General features: G+C 38.1%; 1 protein-coding gene across 4 annotated transcripts in view; it reads right to left on the reverse strand.

The window, feature by feature from the left end:
• The window catches only part of SIL1 (SIL1 nucleotide exchange factor), a 260,982-nt gene that overhangs the window by 214,229 nt on the left and 30,624 nt on the right, over positions 1–16,129 (reverse strand). Inside the window, exon 1 of one of the 4 annotated variants that reach the window (XM_072630424.1) lies at positions 14,036–14,127. The exons of 2 other annotated variants lie outside the window; for them this stretch is intronic. The gene's annotated coding sequence lies outside the window, so the exon portion shown is untranslated. Of the gene's footprint in view, positions 1–675; positions 720–14,035; positions 14,128–16,129 lie in introns of those variants that run through there. One more of the 4 variants, XM_072630423.1, reaches the window with a different exon arrangement.

A 16,129-nucleotide genomic window follows, 5' to 3' on the forward strand; every position in this document is an offset into this window, starting at 1 on the left:
GAAAATAAAATACCTCTATAAAATACCCAACAGTAATCACTCCACTTTTGACTGAAGACCTCTGCAAAAGCAGCTTGGCATAATAGGCAGGGCACCAGACTTTATAAGACCTATCTCTGTTCAAATCCCACCTCAGACACATTACCTGTGTGACCTGGAACAAGTCATTAACTTCTCTGTATTTCAGTTTTCTTATACATAAAATGAGAGGGTTAGACTCAGTGGCCTCTATGACCTCTTACAGCTCCAGCTCTTATGACCCTATGACCTTGGCCTTCTGAGACAGCCTGTACCATTTTTCAAGTAGCTCTAATTGGCGCAAAGTTTTTCTTGAGATTAAGCCTAAATCTTCCTCTATGCAGCACCCATCATTGTGTCTAGCTCTGTCTTATAGGGTCAAGCAAAACAAGTCTCAATTTCTCTTCCACACAGCAAGTCAAGTATTTGAACACTATTATTATCCTGAATCCTTAAGTCTTCTCCATGGGCTAAGCATCCCCAGTTCTGATCTACATATGTCATGATTTTGAAGCCCTTAATTATAACTAATTTCCTCCTTATCAATGTCTGTCCCAGAATATGAAGCCCAGTCCTGAAATCTCCCCCCACCTCCAATATTTCTTTCATCTTTTGAAAGATGAAATTATAATTAGGACAAGTAAAGAAATGACTAACTGCTCATCTTTGGGCAGAGTTCCAACTGCTGTCCAGATCATTGACATTTGAAAGATGGAACACAAGAGGACTAACAGACCTAGAAGAGGGCAAATGTCCTTATTTTCAAAAGGGGGAAGAAAACAGCATACACAAACCACAGACCAGTAAATTTAACTTAAATTCCTATATTTGTGTCCCCTGAATTTAGCACAGTGCCAGGGCAGAGTGATCAATAATTCTTTATTAATCTATCTAACTGAGAAATGCTAGAAAGAGTTTGTGAACATTTAGAAAAGGAAGCAGAAACAAAAAACAAACATGGCTCCATCTGGTCATGCTAGAAACCAAGCCAAAATGGCAGAGCAGAAAGAAGTCAATAAGCTCATTTTCTCCCACCTTCCCTACACACATACAACTACAGGACCCATTCCCTTGGCACAGTAACTGGGGAATCCCTGGGGAAGGGGGGACCTCCTCCCAGGGCAAAGTGAAGAACTTCAGTGTGGATCCAGGACTCCAAAAAGAAAGAACCTAAGTGCAGTTCTTAGCCCAGTCGTCAGAAGAAAAAGGCCTCAACTTATTAGTAGTCTGTTTGATCCCCAAAAAGGGAGATCTCAGACCCAGACATGAGGCAAAAAAGGACCATTGGGCTGAAGAAAGGATCCTCAACTCAATCCAAACCAGGGGGCAAAATAAGACAAAACTTTAACTCCAACTGATCCAAGGAGGGTTGGGGGCAGTGGTGTCTGGGGCAAAGGAAGAACCTTAGGTGCCAAGTAAGGGGCTTTCACTGGGTTGATCCTTAGAGGAACAGGCAGTTCAGATGATGAAAGGGTAAAGGAAAAGCCACAGCAGAATCTGTAAAAGACAAGGGACCTTCGATTCCCCAGGTCAAAGAAAATCTACTTCCTCCACAAAGGTCATCCTCAGTACAGTCCCTAAAGGCTGCAAGGAAAAGTGAGAACAAAGATTCTATGCCACAGCTGCTGCAACCACCACCACCACCACCATCCTCCAGGGAAAGGTCCTAAAACAAAGTTGGTGTGGATCCCTTGCAATCTGAAAACCACACCAAAAATAAGGAAACCAATAAAAAAAAAAGAAGAAAATATTATGATGCCAGGGACACCCAAGACATAAACCTAGAGAAGAAGAGAATAATTTCAAAATATCTACAAGAAAACCCTCAAAGAAAAACAGTTTACCCACAAGACCAATTAGAATCTTTAGAAGAAATTATGTCAGAGTTTTAAAATTGTATTATAATTAAAATGAAAGTGAGAGAGTAAAGAATTAGTAAAGAAACTAGAGGTACAAGAAGTTAGGTACATGAAAAGAGAATTAACAACTTAAGAGGTACAAAACCTTACAACCAAATAAAAGTTCCTCTAAAAACTGGAATGGATCAAATAGAAGTTAATGATTCCAAGAAACAACAAGAAATATTAAAATAACGTCAAAAGATAAGAAAATGTAATACATCTTATAACAAAAGCAAATGACCTGGAAAACAGATCAAGGAGAGAGAATTTAAAAATCATTTGACTACCTGAAAGCCATCTGTCTCTGTCTTTCTGACTCTCTCTCTCTCTCCTCTCTCTCTCTCTCTCTCTCTCTCCTCACTCTCTCTCTCTCTCTCTCTCTCTCACACACACACACACACACACACACACACACATACACACACACACACACACACACACACACACACCTTGAATATTGTATTTCAAGAAAATCATGAAAGAAAACTTCCCAGACATATAAGAACAAAAAAGCAAGTGATAACAGAAAAAAATCCATTGATCGTTTCCTGCAAGAAACCTCAAAATAAAAACTCAAGGAACATTAACAAAATCGAGAGCTTCCAGATCAAAGACAAACAATCTGGTTCTCTGGCTGTAAATAGTTAGAAAAAATTCATGTACCAAGAAAATGCAGTCAGAATCACCCAAGATTTAGCAACAGCCACTCTAAAGAAGTAGAGAAAATAGAATGCAATATTCCAAAAGGCAAAAGATACTACAACCAAGAATAACTTACCCAGCAAAACAGAGTATAATTCTACAAGGGAAAAAATAAACCTCGCATGAAACAGAGGACTTCTAAACATTCCTAATGAAAAGACTAGAGTTGCATATAAAGTTTGAAATACAAACATGGGAGACAAGCAACATAACATAAATATACGTGGCAACCAGAAAAGACTTTTAGGAGGATTAACTATTTACATTCTGATGGAAGAGGGAATGATACAGGAGTCCCTCTTGAAACTTAATGTCATCAGGGGTCACAGAAAAATTCAAATGAGACAGAGGGCCTGGGTGTGATTTTGTTATGCTTGATGATGTCAAATTGATGGGGTGCTTGGGTGCATGTGCTTGGGTCCCAATTCTAAAATCACATTTCTCTTTAAAAATCACATTTCTCCCCAGCCTCAAAATATTATCCCAAGCAGTTTCTCCCTAGCCCAAGGACACAGCCTGCCCCAGCAACAATTGTTACCTCCCTTTCTGCTACAGTAGCCAGCTGCCCCCATAGAACTTATTAGTTTAAGCCAGCTGCATACTGGCTGAACTGGCTGTGCACTGGGTCATAAGGACATTTACTACTCACTGATCAATCATATGTATCCTAGACTTAGACATACCTATACTCCCTTACATTTATCTTGTCCAACAAGACATTGATGAGAGCAACCCAGTATTTCTGAGCCAGCCTTGACCACAAGTTGACTTAGTGACATTTCAGGCCTAAAATTACACCTCCAGGTAGCCCCACCTTGGGCTATTTCCTGATGAATTCTGGGTAAAATCCCTGCACAGTAGATACCAAAAGTTCATGTTCCTTTAAAAACTGACCACTTCACCTCAAGGCAAAATGCCTTCCACACTCAGAGAGAGAAATATGGAAGTCACTCACATAATGTAGCAGATCATGTTTGTGTATGTCTATGTGTTTGTGTATCATGTTCTGATTTGTTATACGGATTCTTTCATTTATCTTAGTCTGACTACATAGCATGACTATAGTGAAAATATACTCAATAGGAAAGTATTTGTAGAATCTATACAGAATTGTATGCAGTCGTGGGGAGGGAGGGAGGTAGTGGGGGGTGGGTGGGGAGGGATAAAATCGCAATTGTATGGCAGTGATTGTTAAACATTAAAAAAATAAAAAAATATAAAAAAAATAAAAATAAAAATAAAAATAAAAAAAAAAAACTGACCACTTCTTAACCACTCCCTAATCCCACCCCAAAACACCTAGTTAGCATATTTGGCACAAGTGATACTATAGAATATCCTATATAAACTTTTCCTGTACCCCTCCAAGGTTGCAGGTTCCCTAAGAACTCTTGCCCAAATAAATCTTTACCCTGACCTCAACAATGTTTGAGTCCATGAATTCTTGTCCAGACACCTGCTCCTGGTACCCTGGTCTTTGTGGGAGTCTCACATCCCCCTTCCAGTCCTCATCAAAATGAAGTAAAGAGAAAGGGGGGAAAGGATTTATTAAGGGAGAAAAATGAAGGAAGAATCGGGAAATTTATCTCATATAATCGGGGAACACAAGTAGGTAATAGTTTGTTGACTATGCTTATATGATACAGGGATTCTATATTTCTTTTTCCCCTCCAGTGGGGAAGTGGGAAGAAAAAAACTGCTCAATCATTGAAAAAAATAAAAGATACAAAGACAACAGGTCATGCCAAACTGACCCTATTTTCTTTTTTGACAGGATTATTAAAGTAATGGATATGGGGGGAGCAGGAATGATGTAGATTAGGCTTACTTGGATTTTAACAAAACATTCATTCCAAAAAGACTCTCATTTTATTCGTCGGGAAAGACAGAATAGATATATGGGCTTTACCAAGGATAGGGCACCTGTGGCCTCCAGGTCACATGTGGCCCTCTACGTCATCAAGTGTGGCCACAGAATCTGTACTTCTGGCTTTTAGGACTCCAGTATTTAACCAGGAGGTAGGTATAAGAATACCAGGAAGTTTAAAATCTCCTTTAGCAGAAAAACAAACACAAAAATGCTGAAGTCTCTTTACCAAGGTGATATTCAATCCCAGCCCACCCCCAATAGATTCCCATCCCTCAGTATAACTACAAAGAGTCCACCCTGGGAAGCCACTCTCTTTACACCATCTATATCCAGTTTCAAATATATTTCTAGTATTTAAGTTGTTTTCAATTCTTAACTAATTCCTTGTGTCAACACTTAGGCAATGCTACAGAACTATAGAAAAGAAAAGTGAGATAAATTTGCTGTATTCTAGTAAGCTTTTGTGTTCATTTTTATTTCTCAGGCAAATGCACTAATTCTACTTCCTTATAATAGAAAACCCAAAAATCAATGCCCAGGGCTTAACAGCCACAATTCTGTCCCCTATTCCACATTTTGGTTCCAATAACCATATGCTAAGAAAACAGTCATATAAAACAATGCAAGGGGGGAAAAAAGCTGTCCTTAGAAGGTTCCAGCAATCCAGGGAAGAAAAAAATTTAACAAATTATTAAAAGCAAAAAATTCAACAGTCTGCTTAAGAAATAAAGACCTACTCCAATTGCAAATATTCTACCTCCCAATACTCTAAGTACAGTAATAAGAAAACAGAGAACAGGATATAGGACATAACGAATTTTATATAAAGTATTTCTTAAGTACCTGTTTCTTCCTTGAAAACTTCCTTGAAAAAAAATGTTAAAAAAAAGGCAAAGTGATAAAACAGATTGGGGGGAGGGGGCGAGGAAGAATGCTACATATTATTCAGTAAATTTTAACTATTTTTCTTTATTGCAAGAAAAGGTTCCACCAAGGATTTAGAGGCACTTCAGAAAAATAATGTATGATATTGAAAAAAAAACCATATCAATAAAACTTTTTTTAAGTTATCTACAGGTACTTTTGTGAAGATGTCAGACCCATCACAAGCCAAAGAACCAGGGCTCCAACCTTCTTACTTCAATCCCTCCTCCCCATCTAAAAAAAAGTATAAAAAACTGGGAGCATGAGGAGAAGACTAAAAATAAAACTTTAAATAATTTTTACAAAAGGCATCAGACTCCTGCAAGAACACTTCTGGTCACTGACCTATGCTGGTGGGAGGAAGAGAAAGGAAGGAAGGAAGGAAGAAAGAAAAATGCTCCAAAAGCAAAGGGCCTTCCCTAGAGAGGGCACTTCCATGGGTGATGTGAGGGAATGGAGAGACCTCTACATGACATTCTTAACTCAGCACTGGAGTGGATAGAGCAACAGACTGATATTTAGACAGACAGATGGATAGACAGATATACACAGATGACAGATAAGTAAAGAGATATAGAAAAGGAGAGAGTGAGCATGAGAGTGAGTGAGAAAGAGAGAGGGGGAGAGAGAGGGGGAGAGAGGGAGGGAGAGAGAGAGAGAGAGAGAGAGAGAGAGAGAGAGAGAGAGAGAGAGAGAGAGAGAGAGAGAGAGTATTAAGAGTTTACTATGTGCCAGACATTGTACTGGACAAATAAGACTGCCCTCAAAGAGCTTGTAATCTAATGGAGGAAAAATCAGAGTAAACAGGAACTGAAAAGCAAGATGAAGAAAGGAGTGATAGCCAGTGGTGGCCTGAGAGCTGGGAAAACCTGGTTCTCAGCAAGATACAAGACATAAAGAAAACAGTATCACTTAAGCCCAGGGTAGTCACTCCAGAGGAGTCCAAATTACAGGTAGGAAGGATGTGAGAAGTCCAGACAAATGGAGATGACAGAGTTTGGAGCATGTGGGTCAGAAAGTGGAGAAAGAAAGTCAAAGTAGAAAAGGAACTGCCCCTGTCACATATTGGTCCAGGATGAAATAAAGGTGAGGAAGACAGAACAGACAGCAGACAGAACCTCCTGAAGCTTTCTCCTCCAGGACCTGAATGTTAAGGGAATAGTCTGGGAGAAAATCATCCTGAGTAATCTCTGCTACTACTATATTGTCCTTTCCCCCACCAGCATAATCCCCCCAAGACCAAGATTAGAAAGGGAAGAGAAGGGAGCCCAGTGCTGTCAAATCCCTTATATCATACATGGAACTAGGCTAGGGAAATGATGTACAGAGAAGAGTTTGGTCACTGCTCCTGCATGAAAGTCATTGTGAGCAGACCCATGGGGGGCAAAAATGACTGAAACTACTTGGGTTCCCTCCCAACACCACCGACCCTTCCACACTAACCCCAGCAAAAAGAAACGTGGGGGGAGAGGATGGAAAAAGTCAGAAGGACTAAGAGTAGAAATACTGTTTCCTTGGACTGTGTCAGAATTTGAAGAAAGAACAAGTAGGAAAGATTTGGCAAGCCTGTAAGCAAGAGTAGAGAGATGTCTAAAGAGTACCTGGCCTTAAATGTTTGGTAGTGAGCAACTAGAAACAATTCACAACGTCCCCTACCACTTTCAACTCTAAGTATAAGACAAGAAAATACTGCTATCTCCATTGCATCATGGGGAGGAAATCTAATCTTAAATCCAATGTTAGATAAATAAAAGGGAAAAATTTTCCAAGGAAGCAACACGGGGAGTGGATGTGGAAAAGAGAAGAGGCTCAATAGTGAACAAGTCAAAGAAAAAGTATAACTCCAAGGACATATGCAATATAAAAGAATCAAGTGACAAAACTAACAGAAAGGCAAGGTGAATCTGCAAAAGAAAATATGGGAGGAATTCCAAAAAATAAAAAGTTGGGAATTAAAGAAATAAAAATGCAACATAACAAGTTTTAAGGAAAAGAAAGATAGGCATAAAAAGCAGTGGCCAGTAAGGAGAAAAATCAAAGAAAAAGCCCAAGTTATCACAAAACTCAACACTAGTTATGAAAGCCTCAGAAGAAAGACTTAAAGCTCAAATATCAAATTAACTGGCATCCCAAAATTAGGGGGTAATCTCAACTGGGTATTAGGAGAAATAAATTAGAGAAAATTTCCCCAGAACAAAAGCCATCCAACATTCCCTAAATAGAAAAAAGGTCATAGGACCCCAAAATGAAGAAATCCAAAATTCAAGCGTCTGAGACATTCAGTATTATAAAGACAAATCCTTAGAGTCCAGAGAGAAAAAAAAAATTACATAACCCAGTACACATAACAATATCCCTGGGTTTGTCTATAATTATGAGAAGGAATGCAGTTAGTTAAAAAAAGATATCTTAAAATTATGTTGATTCAAATATACATGCATGCTACAAATGTGAATACTTTATTTGAAAGCAAACAGAGGACATCTAAAAATCAACAACTCAAAGAATTTGCTAAAATAAGTCCACCATTTAAAAGATTCCTACAAACAGCTGGAAAGAATTTTTAGTTACTGAAACAAGATGTTATCAATGAAAATAATAGAATGCAACAATATTAAGATAAGCTTTTGAAAGAAAAATATCTCAGATTCTAAATAGTTTCTAAAAGTGGATATAATTAAGAAGAAAGCCGTTTAAGTAAATTTAGGGTTACCAAGTGTTTAAAACTGTTTGAATATTTTCTCTAACGGAGGAAAAGGAGTTGTCAAGTCAGTAAGCAAAACTTTAACCAAAGGGAGTCAAGCTACAGTTTCTAATTTAAAAGAACTTATTTAACTGTATTGATTAATTTTGATAGGAAAAGTTATGGGAAAAATAAGATATATATCCCTTCCTCTAAACATTAGACAAATATAATTTAATTCCTACTTCATTAAATGTAATTCATCTAAGTACCTTATTAAAAGAAAAAAGTTACAGAATGGACTATTAAAAAACCCATCAATACATTCCTTACAGGAAAAAAAAAGATTTAACACAAAAATATCTAAATTAGGAAATTGATCTAAATTATATCATTTACATCTAAGAAATAGGCAAAGATGATAAAAGAAGAAAAAACAGTCCATGTAGGAGAGGCTACAGAAAACAGGCTGTAAATTGCTTCAAACATTCTGGGAAACAATTTGGAATTCTCTAAGAGTCACTTAGCTGTTCATTCCTTTTGATTCATCAATCCCAGACCTGGGGAAAATATCTCAAAGTAGTCGGACAGAAAGTCAAATCCTGCATATGTCAAAATATTTATAGCATCTTTTTTTTTTTTTTTGCAGTAGTAAAAAACTGGAAACAAAGTGAATGTCTATAGATTGGGGGAAGGAGGAAGACAGACAGGAATAATTTAAATTGTTGTATGGCAATGAATATAATGGGTTATTGTGCTATAAAAAAATAACAAAGGTACAAATGCAGAGAAGTATTGGAAGTTCTATATGAATTGATGCTAAGTAGAGGACGGGAGATGGGAAAACAATGTCTACAATGGCTAAATAAAAATAATGCCATAAGGTATACAAAGTGATTTTATAAGCAATCTTGGCCTCAAGAGAAACAATAAAATATATTTACCTTCTCTCAGTAGAAGTAGAGAGCTATGGCTGCAAAATGTTACCTCTGTTGTCAGCTAAGGGGGCTATTCTGGTTAAACACTACCCTGTTGTTTTTTTCTATTTTACAAGAAAGAATTCAGTAGTAGAGGTGAAAAATGTATATAGAAAAATAATCCTTGAACTTATAGTTCCAGAACTCCCCAGAGTGGTAGCAATAGAGGAGGAGGGGGACAGAACAGATGTGCAAGGAGACGCCTGGGGAGTAAAGGATGGCATGGCTGAATCCAGACCTAAATGCAGAGAAAAACTAATTCCACAGCAAAGAATAAAGTCCTCTGGGGCTAGATTTCTGGTGGCTGGGCTCTACTATATGAAGTCAATAAATAAACATTTATTAAGCACCTACAGGGGAAGCTAGGTGGCACAGTGGAAAGAGAAGTGAGTAAAAATCTGATCTCAGACAACTTATTAGTTGTGTGACCTTGGGCAAGTCACTGAAGCCTGTCTGCCTCAGTTTCCTTATCTATAAAATGAGTGGGAAAAGGAAATGGAAGGTCACCCCAGTGTTGTTGCCAAGAAAACCCCACTGAAATGACTGAACAATAACGGAAAAAAAACAAAAACAAACTATGAGCCTGACGCTGATAAACTAGAGACAACAGAAGGAAGGCATTACAATTTAGAGGGACTACGAAAGGTTTTCTCTCGAAGGTGAGATTTTAGCTGGTACTTGAAGGATGCCAGGGAAGCCAGGAGGCACAGAGGCCAGTGTCCGGATTCCAGCATTGGAGGACATGGGAGAATTCTGGAGATTGGTATCAGAAACCGCCTCTAACACTGCATGACAATTTTTCTATACTTCCTATTCCTCAAGAGTTGCCTGGGACACCAATGCTCTGTAGGTGAAGATGTGAACTGGAAAGCAATTTGAATTTATACACACCCCCTCAAAAAAAAATCACTAAATTTTAAATACCCTTTGACCCAGCAATGTCTAGTGGTACAGTACGCAGAGAACTGTGCCTAAAGTGAACAAGAGCTGAATTCAAATACTGCCTCAGACACTTACTATCTGTGTGACCCTGGGCAAGTCACTTAACCTTTTTGCCTCAGTTTCCCCATATGTAAAATGGGGATAATAACAGCACCTACTTCTCAGGGTTGTTGCGAGGATCAAATAAGATAATAATTGTAAAGTGCTTAGCACAGTGCCTGGCAAATAGTAGGTGCTATATAAATGCTAGCTATATTATTACTATTAATATACTCCAAAGAGTTGAAAGACAAAGATAAAATATCTATGTGTTCAAAAATACTGATAGCAGCCCTTTTTGATGTAGCAATGTACTGAAAACAATATGGATGTACATCAATTTGGGAATGGGCTGAAGAAATTATGATGTATGAATGGAATGATATATTATTATGCCAAAAGAAATGATAGATAGGATGAATTCAAAGAAACCTGGAAAGACATGCATGACTGACGCAGAGTAAAATGATTATAACCAGGAAAACAATTCACCTGACTATAATAATATGAAGAACTTAAAAAGACTCCAGAACTCTGATCAATGCAAACATCAACCATAACACCAAGTTTAAAGCAGGCTTCTCACCTCTTGACAGACAGGTGAGGTATTAAAAGGGCAAAATGAGATGCACACTTTCAGATAAGGATAGCCAATGTTTGGCTTTATTTGATTTGACTCTTGATTTTTTAACAACAGCTGGAGAGAGCAGTGGACAGAGCACTAGACTTGGAATCTGAAACTCATCTTCCTGAGTTCAAATCTGACCTTAGCCAAAAGCTGTGTGTTGCTGGGAAAGTCACTTATCCCTGTTTGCCTCAGTTTCCTCATTTGTAAAATTAGCTGGAGAAGGAAATGGCAAACCACTCCAGGATCTTTTCTAGATCACAAAGAGTCAGACACAACTGGAAAACAAGAGAGCAACAACAAACATTGATTTGTTACAAAAGAGGGTGGGAAGGGGGGAGGGAGTTGTGGGTAATGATAGTCCATAAGAGCATAAATGAAACACTAAAATTACACAAATGAGAGCAGAGAAGGGAACACGGAAGGAACATTTTCTTACTATCCTATTATATATAATATACACTTTAGAAAACTATGCTTAATAGTTCAATTTCATACATAATCCTCTTTTCTGCTTTGTATGTTGAAATGTTCATGTTTGCTTAAGTTCATGATAAAAAAAAGAAAAAAATTAGGAGTAACTTGGACCACTGAGAGGTGAACTAACTTGCCCATGATCACACAAACTAATACATCTCAGAGCAAAAACCTGAACCTTCAAGGTCTTTCTGATTTGAAGGGTAGTTCTCTATACACTGTGCCACACTGTCTTTGCACTGACTATGCTACTAACATGCCATTGAAAATTACAAAAATGATAGACAAAAATTTGGAAAGACATGAAGTAACTTGAAGCAAAGAGAGCAGAGCCAGAAGAACAGTGTCTGTGTGTGTGTGTGTGTGTGTACATATATATGTTATATATTTACTATGACTATGTAAAAAGAAAGATGAATATACAAATACAGAGATTAATGAAAGGACAGGAAAGAGATAAAAAAAGTAACTAATCAGCATTGTGTACACAAAATGTTTTAGCATAGTGGCAAATGACATTTCTTTTTGCTGTTGTTTTTAAAGTTGCACTGAGTAATAAAATTTTTTTAAGTGAAACTGTCACCCAAGAGGAAAAATAATTATCAATACCCGTAAAGCCTCTACTGCTTCACCACACACTCTGCAACACCATGCACTGTGGCTTTGTTACCGACCACTATAAAAACTTTTCTCAAAAGGTACCAATGGAAAAATACCAAATCGCCAAATAAAATGGGCTTTTTGTCAGTTACCTCCTATGACAGGTCTATAGTAATTTACACTATTGAACACACCCTCTTTGACTTAAGACACTCCATTGATTTTCTTCTGACCACACTCCTTTGTTAGCAACTCATCTTCCTTCTTAACCACTTAAGATGAGTGAGCTGTCCTGCTCTCACTCTTTCTCCTCTCTCGCCCTTACTTCCATTCTCTCTAGAAATCTTATTCAAACCCATAGCTTCAAACACCAACTTTATAAATAGGATTCCCAAGTTGTTTTCTTTTTAATCTCTAACCCTCCAGTGGGTGTGAGCGAGCGCTTGCTTGCTTGCTGTCTGTCCACCCCCCCAAACCCCCCACCTTCCCCCCGCCTCCACCCTCCCTGCCCCAAGCTTTGGGATTCACATTTTTAACTACTGTTAGTACAAGTTCAACCTGGATAACCTACTAAGCACCTCAAAAACAGGGCTACCTACCACTTTCCCTAAAACCTAATCCTCCTTTTGACCTAAGAATTTCTATCAGCTGCTCCACAATTCACCTAGTATTTCATATAAGAAACTTTGTTGTTATTCAGCTTGAAGTCTTCCCTCACCCTTCCTTTGCCTCTCACAACCAATCACTTGCCAAGTCCTGTCAAATCCACTTCTCAAACTATCTGCCTCCTCTCTACTTTGGTTGCCATCATCCTTTCACACACCCTCAATTCTACTTGCCTAGACAACAGCCTTTTAACAAGTCTTCCTGTCTTTACTCTCTGGCCTTCAGTCAACCCTCCACACTGCTACTAGATTTAATTTCCTTATCCAAAGATCAAGCCATGTCATTCCTTTATCTAGAATGTTTCAATGTCATACATGGTACATCAACTAATATTTAAAATCTATAGCTTGGTATTAAAGGCCCTTCACAATCTTGCATCTCCTACTCTTTCAGCATTATCTCTGTATATTCCTTTCTACATTCTCTACTTATCAACCCTATAAAACCTCTTATTTCCCTGCCCTCCTGACCTTTATGCTCTTTCCTATGCCTAGCATGCCCTCATACCATTCTATATTTGTTGATTTCCAATTATTTTTTTAAAATTTATTTTTAGCTTTTAACATTCACTTTTATAAGATTTTGAGTTCTAAATTTTCCCCCTTCCCTCTCCCCTCCTTCTGAAAGACAGCATGCAATCTGATACAGGCTATACATGTACAATCATATGAAATATATTTTCACATTAGTCATGCTGTGAAAGAAGAATCAGAACAAAGAGGAAAATCACAAGAAAGAAAAAAAAGCAAAACAAGTATGCTTTGATGTGCATTCAGAGTCCATGGTTTTTTCTCTGACTGCGGATAGCATTTTCCATCATGAGTGTTTTGGAATTGTTAAGATCACTGTACTGTTGAGAAGAGCAGTGTCTATCAAAGTTGGTCATCATACAATGTTGTTGTTACTGTGTATACAATGTACTCCCGGTTCTGCTACTTCACTCAGCATCATTTCATGTAAGTCTTTTCAGGTTTTTCTGAAATCTGCCTGCTCACCATTTCTTATGGAGCAATAGCATTCCATTACATTAGAACACTACAACTTGTTCAGTAATTCCCCAATTGACAGACATCCCCTCAATGTCCAATTCTTGGCCACCATAGAAAGAATTGCTATAAATATTTTTGTACATGTGGGTCCTTTTCCCTTTTTTATGATCTCTTTGAGATACAGACCTAAGCAGTAGTATTGATAGATCTGAGCCCTTGGGACATACTTTCAAATTGTTTCCAGAATGGTTGGAGATCAGTTCATAACTCCACCAGCAATGCATTAGCGTTCCAATTTTTCCATATCTTCTCCAACATTTGTCATTTTCCTGTTTCGTCATGGTAGCCAATCTGATAGGTGTGAGGTATAGCACCAATGCAATACCCACAGTAGCCACTACGGATATGCAGGTGTATTTCCAGGGTAAATTCGCAAAATATAAACTCTCTTTCTTAAATACAAAACCAAGATATTTATTCAGATACCAGAAAGCCAATTCCACCAAAGTAACGATGAAGTTTGTACACATTACCAATAAAGGGAGGATCACCATCTTCAAGCCTTCCCTCTGTCAGGCCTCCCCACAAACAAGCTCCCTTAGGCAAAATGCCCCTCTCTCACCCAGGCTAGCTGCTCTGCTCTGCTCTCCTCTGTCTGCTGCCTCTCTCTCAGCTCCACTCCACTTCCTCTTCTGGCTGTGCCCTTCCTGCTCCACTGGTTCAGCAAGCTCCTCCCACCATGGGCTTTGTGTGACTCAAGCAGTGGGCTGGACCAAAATTCAGAGCAGGGAAGGTCTTCAAATTCCCTTAACATTACAGAGCTGGTACCTCAGAGGTGTTCTAATTTATATTTCTCTAATCATTAGTGATTTAGAGCATTTTTTCATGTAACTGTAGACAGCTTTAATTTCTTCATCTGAAAACTGCCTGTTCATATCCTTTGACCATTTATCAACTGGGGACTGACTTGTATTCTTATAAGTTTGACCCAGTTCTCTATATATTTTAGAAATGAGACCTTCATCAGAGATACTGGCTATAAAAACTGTTTCCCAGCTTTCTGATTCCTTTCTAATCTTGATTATATTGGCTTTGTGCAAAAACTTTTTAATTTAACAGAATCAAAATTATCCATTTTGCATTTCAAAATGTTCTCTATCTCTTGTTCAATTATAAATTCTTCATAGATGACTCCAATTATTCTTTAAAGTACAATTCAAGCTTTTCATGAGCCCCTTAATCAATAAGGAATTCCCCAGCCCCATTAAACTTCACAGAGCTACATGAACTATATGAACTCCAATGAACTTTTCAAGGATTATAAATTATCTGTGTACATGACTACAAGCTCCATAAGACAGAAGCTCTTTATCTTAATCTAAAAAGCCCGGGTATCACGGCTAGAGTGACAGAAAAAGGTTCAAATCCTACCTCTAATACTCTACTAACTCCCTTGTGACCATGGTTTAATCTAAGTCTTAGTTTCTTCACCTGAAAAACGGGGATAATAATATCTGGGAGTACCAATCACATAAAGTAGCTTTTTCTATGCCAAATACACATGAAATATCAATTGTACAAGGGTTGTAGATCAGCCTTAGTAGAGGAATTTTCCTGACAGGGAGCTCCGTACACCAATGAAATCACAGTCGTTAAAAAAAAAAAAAACCAATAAGATTACTGACAATGTGACTGCAGAATTCAACACAGAAAGGACAGAGACAATCCCGAAAATGGCTAAAAGCTGTATCAGCTCAGGTTCTAAATGAATTCTCAGCAAAATAGTCTCAGTCTCATAGAAAATGAGAGGAGTTGTTTTTTAAGGTGAAGGAAACTACTGTAATGCTAAAATTGATGTGCTATGGAGAATGTAATCCCACAAAACTACAACAAAACCAATAGGACGTTTAGCTAATCACCCTCCAGAATTTAACCATAACCCTTAGAGTCTTTTATTATCATTCTCTTTAAAGATACAAGGGGCCAAATATATAATTATAGCAAATGAAATAATAGTTTGCTTTTCCTACTCGCCTCCATTCTAAATATATCCCACATTATTTGGCTAGGAAGGAAGAAAAAGAAAGAGATGGCTTAAAGCAACAAGCAAATGAGATCAAGGATGGCCCCAGACAGAAATGGAGAATCAATAAAGCAGCAAAATGCAGGAGGTTATTCCAGATGGCATGATCCTGCCATGCATGCCAAGAAATAAGCCCTGACATATCAAGTGCCGCCACCGCATGGAAAAGCAGACAATTCTTGGGTGCTAGACAACATGGGGCTGGAGGAGGAAAATTGAACTTGAGTAAGAAGCTGGAAGGAGTCTACAAAAGGTCTGGAATCAACAGAATGAACAATTACAATACGCATCTCTAAGGATCACAGAAAAAGCTGCATGGTTAATGGAAGAACCTGCACTCAGGCAGTAATAGGGTGACCTGAAGCAAGGAAGAGAGAATCAAAGAATAGTGTGCATGTGTGTGTGTGTACATGCGTGTGTACTATGAGTTTATAAAAAGATGCACACACAAAATGATTAATAAACGTAGACTAGGAGAAGATATACTTAATAAGCACTATGCACACATATACAATGTTTAGCATAAAGAGTTGCAAATGCATTTTTTCAGGGAGGGAGGGTTGCTGTGCAAGGCTAGATTGTTGCTTCCCAGGCCACATGGTAAAACTAGGAATTAAGAGACATGTACTTACC

This window comes from Notamacropus eugenii, chromosome 1, assembly GCF_028372415.1.
Source record: "Notamacropus eugenii isolate mMacEug1 chromosome 1, mMacEug1.pri_v2, whole genome shotgun sequence".
Lineage (NCBI taxonomy): Eukaryota > Metazoa > Chordata > Mammalia > Diprotodontia > Macropodidae > Notamacropus > Notamacropus eugenii.